We start from the raw sequence: 11,182 nt of genomic DNA, 5'->3' as shown, positions 1-11,182 counted from the left end.
TTCATTCCTGCAATAAGGCACGGCAAATGATTTTCCTTGATATTGAAGTCATCTGCAAATAGCATTTGAAAGATAAGCCAGGCAAACCTATCAGTACAGCTGAGAATAGCAGAGCTTTGGTTGAACAACACAAGCTTAATAGCCGCAAAATGGCATCTATCTTAAATGCCTCTTATAATAAGAAGGCGATAATTAAATAAATCAGCATAAATCAGTATATTGGCTCGTTTTAAATTAGATGTTGAGGTATTCATATATGTCAGTTACGTACAATCTGAACGCCCTTGTCCTCTCAAAATTACCTCTTCGTAGAAAAAATACCTTTATATACATATTGAACATTAAAAACCCATGCCGACATCATATCGTTTATTTAATTTAGGAAACATGAAACTGTAGAAACCAATCAGAAGAAAATTATTTTAAAAATTTCGAAGCATTTCATTGAAAGAAAAAAGGATCAGTTACCTATACACTAAAAATTGATATAACAAATCATGCATATTAAACATGATTTAAGCCGGAGTCACGAAATAAGAACGTTCACTTTAAAGAATTCGAATTTAGACCGGTCTTATTTTAAGTCTAATCTCATACATATTAACAAAGCATAAACGCATAAAGCTAAAATGAACATTAACCTCAAATAAGGACAATACAGATAATATTTACTGCTGATCGGTTAATATCCAAAAAAGCTTGAGATCTTTCACGAACAAACCCTGTCCAAACCCTGTCCAAACCCTGTCCAAACCCTGTCTCAATGGACACCTTCAGAGCGTGCTTTAGATAACTTTGTGAGACTGAGTAGCATTTAACCGAAATGTATTAGGATACTTTTGCCATTGTTGCTTTGTTAACATTATAATGTTTAAGGTTGTTAACAGATTTTCAAATTTTCCGGATGAAGTTTTTTTTAAAGGGGCCTTTTCACAGATTTTGGCATGTTTTGAAGCTTGTCTTTAAATGCTTGATATTGATAAATGTAAACATTGGATCTAAAACGCTCCAGTAAAAAATCAAGAATAAAATTAAAAAGAGGGTAAAAAGTAGCCCGCAGCAGGGCGCGAACCAGTGACCCCCGGAGTCCTGGAGTAAAAACCAATAAGACCACTCGGCCATCCTGCCAAGTATGTATGAGAGTCGTATTTTATACTTTATATAAGCAATTTTCGTAGTTTCACAAAATTAAACGACAACAACAGAACTGTCAAAATTATTCAATCGTTTCGCGCCCGGGGGGGGGGGGGGGGGGGTAACTTCCCAAATGTTAGGGTAGGGGTGTCCCGCGGAGACTTCCGAAATGTGACCCATTGTAATACCGGAACTCTGATAAAGTAGACCCATTTTGATACAAGATTTTTGAAAAAGCATACCCATTTGTATACGATACCATTGAGAAAGTGGGCCCATTTCAAAACAAGAATTTTGATAAACTGTACCCATTTCAATACTAGAATTTGATAAAGTGGACACATTTCATAGTAGAATTTAAATTTCTTTCATATCAATACAGTATATTATTGAATTTGCTAATATATGTTTATTTGTTCATTTCATTTATGTATAATACAACTTTGCCATTTAAAAATCATACCCTTTTTGATACTGATACTTTCAAATCTATATGCATTTATATACAAGCAAACTTCTGATTTCAATACCCATATCTATACTTAGATGCTCAAAACCATACCCATATCTATAATTTTAGTCGAAAAACACACCCCATAAAATAGGATATAGGAAGTTACCCCACGGGGTTTTGCGTTGCAATGCTTTATAATTTTCAGGTTTTTAAATCGTCAAAAGATGCATATAATGGCTATATTAGACCATGGTAAATGTTCAGTATTACTGTTTCCTCACAAATATCAAAACTAAAACAAAAGTTTGCGAATCTGAAACAACTTTTTTAAATTTTGTCAATTTACCAAAACGTGAAAAGATCCCTTTAATTTGAAATATTTGTTTTAATTTGTACAAACAAGTCTATTGTACTAAATGATCACGTTTTCAAAAACATGTAAAATTATTGACTTCAATGTAAGTTAGTAAACTTATCAATATATTAAATATCGACATCCCAAATCGTGATATCGTATTCACGTGTCCTGATTTCTTTACATAGTTTCGTGTTCATGCGTTCTTGCGCGTTAAACCTGAATAACGACAACGCGAAACAACGAAAAAATCAGAACGGTCGGTTGTGGTAAAGCGTTCTCAAAACGCACTCAGGCTTGATTTTGAGGTTTCAACGTGGATGAAAAGCAATTTGTGACGCCTCTTAAACTGCCAAGAACTAGTCTTAGAGTAGTTACACTTCACCAATAACTTAACATTTCATTTACAATGCTTTGTTTATAATCAAATACTAATTTCATTATGTTATATTTTCGCTATAGCTTTTTCTTTATCGGTATGACATATATCTTATATTTATGCTTAGTGTGATGTCATAGGGGACATTAAATGGCTGTGTCCATACGAAACATTATTATCACTGGTGCAAACAATCTGATTATATTGCACAGAGAAGAACACCACAAATATTCAAACATTCGGCAATACTCTAATTTTAAAACGGTGTCGTAAAATGCACGCAAAATCAATCGTGGGGTCTTTTATTATGTCTATTTGCATTCGCAAACTTTCACGGATTTAAACATTTTATATTGTTACTAAATGAACGTATCATTTAATGATACGCGTGATATTGCATTTCGTTAAAGGCCCGTAAAAGGTTACTAATCCAATTATTATGCCTATAAACTGGTCTTATTTTTACCGGATTTCAGTTACTCTTGCATAAAAAATGATAATAACACAGCTTAGGTGGAAGATATACCCGTTTCATAATTTGCAGAAATGTTTACAACTTTGCAATTACGGTACATTTTTGCTATCCTCGATTTTCTTCGGCTTCTTTCGTAAAGTACGCATATATTTATGACGTAGTACAAACAACACAATATCGTCGTAAACAAAGAAAGAGAATATGAGTTCGGTAAGATATTTTGTGTTGTACAATATTTTGTTTTACATGGAGTTGCATCATGCATACTTGTTTTAATAATGATTGTAATTGCGACTTTGCAAAAATATTTATTTTAAAGAAACTTATTGCAACTGTACTCGGTCCCCGTGATACACAATGTCTTTTTTGTTATCGGAAACCGGCCCGGAAACGATCGAAATGAATATGTAAACAGCGATGTTAATAGTCTGATTGTAAATAAAATTGACTTGGAGGACACTGTAAAAACAATATTGAGCTCGAAAAAAGTTGTATTGCTCATTTTTTATGGTAATGTCCAATATCACATATATACTAGTTTTTGATAACCTTTATAAATAAAATATGCAAATAATATTTAAAAAAGGTAATAATTACGGATCGTCACCTTTAACGGGCCTTTAAATAACTGCAAAATAAGGCTTAAATTTTTGTGTTTATCTCCAGCAAACAACAAAGCATACAGGAAAAATAAAACAAATAATAAATTGATAACACTCTTATTTGACAGAGTGTGTAAAGGTATAAAAGTGTGAAATTCAAATTTTGCAGATAAGGACGAGTATAAATAGAGAGATGTAAAAAATGCGCAAGTGCTTTATAGCAACTGTATTAACCTTAGCAATACTCGTCATTACATATGTACTAAGATATGCAATATCTTATTATACAGATTATAGAACAAAAAATAAATGTTCATTATTTCTACACAAACAAAACACATTATTTTGATAAGCTAATTAATCAAATTGTGTCATATTTATATTTTGGAATATGCAATACAATAATAATACCAAACGCGATTATTTCCAAAACCATACAATAACAAAGGTGTTGAGTAGAACATTATTTGACTTCAAACAACAACATGTTGCTGTTTTGCCATTGTCCAACAATAATAGTGTCGTTCTTTTTGCAGCTGACTGACAATGGGTACTTCATTCCATGTTTTTGTGTAACCAGAGTGGCAATCTTCGTGTTACCCTCCGCATTTACCTGTATAACAGTACTAGAACGCCACCCACAGACAAGAACCTGTCCTGAATGTGTAACATGTAATCCCCGCGGGCTGCGTAATTGAGGGTCTGTAAAGGTAGACATGACTGTACCGTCTATGGACAGTGTGAGAAGCGTGTTCTTGTTAGCAATAGTAATATACAACTTGTCACCACCAAGGCCAACGGCACACTTCAACCACTCTGAAATCATACAAAATCTATAAACACTAAGTAGCTATGGATATTTATAAACATGTTTGGTTTAATGTAATGTACATTTAGTGATCTAAAGAATATTACTAAAGTTAATATTAACGAATAACAAGCAAACAATGACATATCTAAAATTGTCTTATATATATATATATATAGAAACTTTAAGTAAGTGGCAGTACGAAATAAAATCACAGGTACTTGACAAAAAATGGTGCTTATATGATATAATAAAAGAAATGGTATCCAACGATGATTTTACATGTGTATTGAATAACATTATGCAACAACATGAAAAATCAAACAATTCACACATGTGTCGTTGTGGTTGCCAGCTGGAAGCGTTCATCTATGATTAAACACTGTTTATTGGATGAAAATCAACCAATTATGTCCAAAACAGTTAAAAGTTTCACACATATGACCCTGCAATCGAAGTACAGTCCACTCTCGTTATCTCGAAGTCGGCGGGAACAAGAAAAAATATCGAGATAACGAGAGTTCGAGATATCCGATTATGCGTTTTCAAAGAAGAAATGAGACGAAAATTAATATTGTTTTTAACATCTAAATACCTGCTAAGTGGTCTAACTAAAGCCGTCACCCGTGTGTAACAATACTCCCTACCTGATATACTAGTATACGCGTTTTTACGAGGCACGATGAATTTTGCTATTTAAATGCTTAAAATGACGTTTTAAGTATTACAGAATTGCATGAACACATGCGGTTATATTTTTTCTAAACTGTCGAGTAAACATCCGATAATGTTGCTATTTAAAGTTATGATGCAATTGACGTCCAATCAAGACGCGGGTTTTCAATCTAAATCACGTTCCGGGATACTGAACTGTACATGTACATTTTGTAGTTTGAAATGCAAAATTCAATCGATTATTAGTCTATCGGCCTTTCGGCAGGCTGTGTAATAATTGCAGTTAATTGATGTTAAAGTGACAGTTTAAGTGACGGGTCTTACTCAATTGTTAATGGCTGACGACATTACACACGTGTGATCATTAATGCAATTAACGGATCAATTTCCTACCGCACAGTATCGGGAGCAGCCGGGCGAAGCGGGACGGTGAAGTATCAAAGAAAAAAATTCTCACCTTTTGCCAACACTGGAACAGTTATTCGCACTTCGAGATAAACCACAGTAAATACATGTAAAATCGGGACTCGGGACAAAATTTTATATCGAGATATCGAATTATTCGACATAACGAAAATCGAGATATGCGATGTTTATTTATATAGATAAAGAAGGAAAAAAGTTGGGACATTGAGCTTACTTCGACATATCGAGAATATCGAGATATCCGATGTCGAGATAACGAGAGTGGACTGTATGTAATTCTCGACGTCCAAATGTCAGTAATGACGTAAGGCGAATTTTGGTCGATTGTTCACAATCAAACAAAAACTTTGCTATAAACTCCACGTACGTTTTTCATTGACTAAGTTCTCCTTTGAAATACAGTACGTCGTTTCTTTTATTTTATATATAAGGACCAACAAATTTGTGTTAAGTACCTGTGAATAAAATGATACCAACTCGTAATCCTTGACAGTTGTTCCGATTAAGGTACGTTGTGTTCTATAACGTAGTGTCACAAACATTTTAAGTAAATAAATTCGCAATACGGACAAGTAAGTGGCATTGATTGAGTCCTTGTCAAATTGCGATAAGGTAACTGAACACAACCATTGTAATTGTATTGGAATTTATCTTATTGTCGACAGAAATGCTGTTTAGTGTTACAGACATAAACATGTGCGTACCGAACAGTCACTGAATACCATTACAATCACGTTCACTTAACACACACTGATGCACTTTTGTACTTTTTAAAAGTTCTTTTCATTAACCCATTTTACACCTTATTGGTTAAGGTATACTTTTACTGTAAAGAGAACATTATTAATGTTGATCGTATTTTGATGACAAGTGCACATACATACCAGAAGGGTTGTTTGTTTTATCTTCGTACAATGTTCTCACCAATGTCCCCGTCGTCGTGTACTGGTATAATGCCTGTGAAGTTGTGATATACAGCATACCCTGATGATGGGCGATGCCGTAACATGAGTGTGTTAGTTGATAGTTCATACCCATCACCAGCTTTCCAGTACCCACAGTAAACATCTGAATCTTATGCATTTCGTTGAGATTTACCATCATTCGCGTTGATCATATAACTATTTTCTTTTAAACACAACTCTTTCCGTTTTCGCTTATCAATTTTGAATTACGATATGGTATACAGGTCGGTTTTTATATATTGTCAGATTCAGATATTGTCCAAAAGCACGCTCCTCTAAAAGAACGAACCATAGTCTGCAGACCAACAGTTCCGTGGTACTCTTGCTATCTGAAGCAGTTGAAAATGTACCGGCGATCAATAGAGAACATATATTTGCAAAACAAATCTGACTTAACAAAAAAAGTATATAACCATGTACGAAACATTTATATTGCTGAAGTCTCAAGGGAGAGGAATGGTTATTACCAGGATAGAATAGGTGATGCAGCTGGAAACATCAAGAAGTTGTATGCAGTAACATCTGATTTACTAGGAAGGTCAAAAGTCAATCCACTACCGTGTCACATCAGTAGTCTCGCTTGCAAATGATTTCTTGCGTTACTTTGCAGACAAGATAATCAAGTTAAGGGATGATCTAGATGCAATATCTACTGACCCATCATTTGCCAATATATCTATAGGTACTTTCAAGGATTCTGGTATGAACATGTTTACTGAATTCAAGCCTCTTTCAGAAAATGATATTGCAAAACTGGTCTATTCATCAAAACCTACAACATGTGAATTGGATGTCTTTCCAACAACTAAACTCAAAGCTCATTTTACACAACTAGCACCTGTTGTGACTGAAATCGTCAACCGCTCACTGCTTTCTGGTGTGTTTCCTGACGAGTGGAAGGGAGCTGTCATTAAACCTCTTTTAAAGAAGAACGGGCTTCCACTTGAACTGCAAAATTATCGTCCTGTGTCAAATCTATTATTTCTCTCAAAAATTCTTGAGAAGGTTGCAATACAACAGATAAACAACCACATTGAGTCAAATAACCTCCTGCCAACATATCAAAGTGCCTATCGAAAACATCATGGAGTACAGACAGCCATGGTAAAAATGTACAATGACCTTTTGGAAACCATAGACAAAAACCTATTAACCATTGTAATAATAATAGACCTAAGTGCTGCGTTTGACACTATTGATATTCCTATTCTTATTCAAATTCTCCAAAATGAGTTTGGAATCCAAAGTACCCCATTAAAATGGATTGAGTCATACCTGACTAACAGAACAATGAAAGTTTTGATAGAACAATCTTCATCTGACACTGAGCCTTTGAGATTCGGCGTCCCCAAAGGCTCCTGTGCTGGACCAGTGATTTTCACTCTGTATAAATCGGCCCTCAACAAGGTGGTTCAGAAGTATCCAGCTGATCTGTATGGCTATGCAGACGACCACACGATTGCCTTTAAGATTCAGGCAGGGAATCATGAAAATGAAGCATACGTTCTACAACAACTTGATAAGTGTCTCAATGATATTATAAACTGGATGACAACTTTCAAGCTGAAAATAAACCAATCAAAAACAGAAATCATTTTATACGGAACAAGGCAACAATTATCTAAAATGTCCATATCAAGTGTGAGTGTTGGAGGATGCATGGTAAAGTTAGTAGACCGTGTGAGAGATCTTGGTGTTACAATGACCAACACTCTTAACCTTGACCTTCACATCACGAAGAAGTGCCAAATTGCCCAAATGCAATTGCGTAATTTAAAAGCTATACGCAGGCATTTGACACAGAGGTCAGCGGAGGTGTAAGTGCATGGTTCTGTACACTCCCATATTTACTTTTGCAATGGTTTATTCACCGGTCTACCAGCTTACCAAATTCAAAAGCTTCAGCGGACTCAAAATCATGCCGCAAGAGTGGTCCTGAATGCGTCATTTGATCAACCAAGTACTGAAATCTTGAAACAACTCCACTGCCTTCCAGTAAAAGCTAGAATCATGTACAAAGTCCTGGTTATGGTCTTTCGTGTTGTCCATGGTTATGCTCCAGGTTACTTGCAAGAAATGTTTGTCCCAGCAAACAGTCGGTATAGACTTCGATCACAAAGTGACTGTAATCTTGTTATACCCAGGAGGCGAACTAAGATGGCGGATAGATCTTTAGCTGTTGTTGGCCCGAAGTGGTGGAACAATCTACCAAGCTACTTAAAAATCATTGACAATGAGGGCTGTTTTAGATCAAGACTTAAAACTCATTTGTTCAATCTTTTTCACGGACAACCAATGTGCAGTGTTTGTGAAGCGCAATAGAATATTTTTATAATATTTTTGCGCTATATAAGTGACATGTATTTGTATTATTTGTATTTATATCCATAACGAACAAAACCATCTTACTCAATCATCATAACTGTTAAATTATTCGCTATATTAACTATAAATATATGCTTCATAAGTAGTTTTTTTTTAAATAAACATTTGTTACCAATTGCGACAAAGCTTTAATAAAGTACAAGGAGGAGAGTGTGGCCCCGGGTCACGCACCGGAGTAGTATTAACGTTGAAGGAGGGTTGTTTACATTGTTTTGTGAAAAGAAAGGGTTTGTTTGGGCAGATATATAAATAAATGCTTTCCAAGTAGTTTTGTGTGTTTATGTTCTTTCAAAAGACATTTGTTACCAATTGAAACAAAGGTTTATTTTGGATAAATTGGTATTTGGACAGTAGTTTAATAATAAGCATAATCGACAAAAGAAAAGTACATTTTTCCACAAATTGTTGCCCAGCGTTGAGATCATGAGATAAGCACCCCAGCATATTTGGAGGTTATACGGTAGTACTAGTAGTTACACTTTGTTTTTGCAAAAACAGCTTTAGATACCATAGACAACTGTACTTTTTTCAATAGATTGAGTGCTTACGAAATGGTTTTGCATAATAAGATACAATATGTTAAATTGTAATCATATATCAAAGTCGGTTATCAGGAAGAAAATTAGTATAAGAATATCTACTAGAAATTCAACATTGATCTTCTTTTAAGGTGCCAAACATCTGACACTTGATCTTTCTCATAGCTACAAATGTGTGCACATATGTTCAAATATGGAAGTGAACTCAAACATGAAATTTACAAATTTATCATATCAAAACAACTATCAAACTATTTGTAATTTAAATTCACACAAAATCGTTAGCATAAATACATTATTTTTGCAAAAAAAACTGCCAAAACAACTTAGCTTTTTAACCAAACAGTTTTTTTCTGCTTCTTAAATGATGCAATTCATTGCTGTTTTTATTACGGAAAAGTGTTTTAAAACTACCTTTACTATTTTAAGACTCATCTTGCAATGACATTTTCAATTGAAACAACAATAAAACCTGTTAAAATCACAAATCTTTGATAATCACACATAAACTACTGACTGAATGCAAACTATAATAGCAGTGTAATCTAATAAAAAGTGTCCATCTGACATCAAGAAAAAAGGTCTTTGATATGAGTGACCAGTTAATTACGGCCAATTTCCAGGGAGCTGTAAGCCTATACACAATCATCTCATGGCTTTTTAAGAAGGCATCAATCAACACTTATGTTCTGCAACAATGCAAGCACAGGTATAAATGAGTTTTAAAGAAAGAAGAATAAGAGAATAAAAGGTCAAATAAGATTCATATGTAAATTGTAACTAATCTTGCTGTTTTACTGGTTTTACCAGTATGTTGAATTTCTGCAAAAAATAAAGATAATCTGAAGTAATGGCAATAATTAGTTTGAGAAATGCAATAATTGTAATTAGATATTTGGGTTGTTATAAATGTTTCTGTAATCATTACCAGTATGATCATCACCATCATTATCATCATCATCATCATCATCATCATTATCATCATCACTGTGCACTAACATCCTCATAACATCTAGACTGTTACCATGGTTTTAATTTAGCTATATAAGGAAAACATTCCGCTCGCCCTGGCGGCCATGCTTTGCAACAAACCGTTACCATTGAAACACAATGAGATATCATTAAAACAAATTTTCTGACCAAGTTACATGAAGATTGAATTATAAATTTTACTCATAGAGTGTTTACAAGGTTTTACTATAGTCATATCATGAAAACTGCTCCGCCCCCTGGTGGCAATGTTTTTCAATGGAGTGGAACCATTTTCGAACTCAGCCGTGCTATCATAAGTAAAAATGTTCTGACCAAGTGCCATGAAGATGGGACTATACATGTGACCTCTAGAGTGTTATTAAGGTTTTACTATAGACATATAAGGAAAACTGCCCCGCCCCTTGGCGGCCATGTTTTTCAACGTAACGGAACCATTTCCGAACTCAGCTGAGACATCATTAGGACAAATCTTACGACCAAGTTTCATGACGATTGGACTATGAATATAAGTTTTACAGTGTTAACAAGCTTGTTTCTTTAATTCGACATAGTGACCTCGTTTTTGATCTCACATGATCTAGTTTCCAATTCGACCAAGATATCATAGGAACAAATCTTTGGACCAAATTTCATGAAGATCAGACAATATCTGCGGACTTTAGAGTGATAACAAGGCAAAAATGTTGAAGACAGACGACGCACAATGGACAAAAGGCGATCACAACAAGTTGTGCTGAGGTGAGTTAAAAAGGGCCATAACTCTTTTATTGACCAATGGTTTAAAGACATTAATATACATCCATCATCCTCTTATCCATATATGCACTGATACCATGTTTGAGTGAAATCTGACCAAGCAGTTCCAAGAAAAAAGGGCCATAACTCCGTTATATGAACATAAATTGCGGCGGCATTTCATGTGCATCATCCTCTGATCCAAATATATACTCATAGACAGTGTTTACTGACATTGGCTAAAATAGTTTCCAGAT

This window comes from Dreissena polymorpha, chromosome 3, assembly GCF_020536995.1.
Source record: "Dreissena polymorpha isolate Duluth1 chromosome 3, UMN_Dpol_1.0, whole genome shotgun sequence".
In the NCBI taxonomy this organism is placed as follows: domain Eukaryota; kingdom Metazoa; phylum Mollusca; class Bivalvia; order Myida; family Dreissenidae; genus Dreissena; species Dreissena polymorpha.
Note: the sequence above shows the minus strand (reverse complement) of the source record.